Source organism: Octopus bimaculoides, chromosome 22 (genome assembly GCF_001194135.2).
Source record: "Octopus bimaculoides isolate UCB-OBI-ISO-001 chromosome 22, ASM119413v2, whole genome shotgun sequence".
In the NCBI taxonomy this organism is placed as follows: domain Eukaryota; kingdom Metazoa; phylum Mollusca; class Cephalopoda; order Octopoda; family Octopodidae; genus Octopus; species Octopus bimaculoides.
Window position 1 is genome coordinate 22,309,533 of NC_069002.1, and position 1,145 is coordinate 22,310,677.

Sequence of the window (1,145 nt, forward strand, 5' to 3'; positions counted from 1 at the left end):
AAATATTCAGACAAATACATAACAAAAATAGCAGGACTTACAAATATATATAACATACAGAAAATTGCACTACTGGGTACTGCACACATCCTACGCAAAACACTTTCAATACAGTAAACATAAGAGCACCACAGCAAACCACAGCACATACCCAAGGCGCACAGAGCTGCGCTCGGTAGTGAAGTGAAAGCACGTTATAAAAATAAAACTACTGAATAATAATAATAATAATAATAATAATAATAATAATAATAATAATAATAATAATAATAATAATTACAATAATAACAATAATAATAATAATAATAATAATAATAACATTTAATAATAACAAAAACAACAACAACATCAATAATCATGGTGATGGTGATAATATTAACATTTAATGAAAATTGGGAAAAGTTGTGACAATATGAAAATGTCAATAACAGCTATAAATGGAAATAGTAATTAATAATGTGATGAAATATCATTTATAAGTTGTTAAATACAAAATGTAATGAGATGCAAACATTATCTCATGTCAAAGATACTAGGAAGTAATCTAACTAAATGACTCTCAGATATGTTTAAACACTAACATTGCGTTTCATTTGTTTATATTCCAGAATTAGTGGATGTTGCGCATATGTATCTTTGAAACTGACAGAAGTGTTGATGTAGTTTTGGAGGAGTTTTATCTTCTTTTTTTTTTTAGTTTGTATTTCTTGTAAAACCTATTTGTTGTTTTTTTTTTGGTAGCTTCCATAAAGTAGGCATGTTCTGTTACAGTAGCATGTCTTTGCAGCTGTGTTGCATGTTCCGTAGGAAGTTACTATTTACTGATTGCATATGTTTTAAGTGCAGATGTTGTTAACTTTTACTTGTTCTTATTTAATAGTTTGTTGTATTTATGCCCTGTTGGGAAGTGTCTGTTGATTAATACTAAAAATATGAGTGTTATATTTGTTATATTTAGACTGAAAGGTAGGTTGAACCCGATGGTGTATCTTTGGAATACAAATACACACACATTATCATCATTATCCTTTTAATGCCCACTTTTCCATGCTTGCATTGGTTAAAGAGAGTCTAATGAGGTAGATTTTCTATAGTTGGGTGCCCTTCCTGTCGCAGACCCTCACCTGTTTCTAAGCAAAGTAATA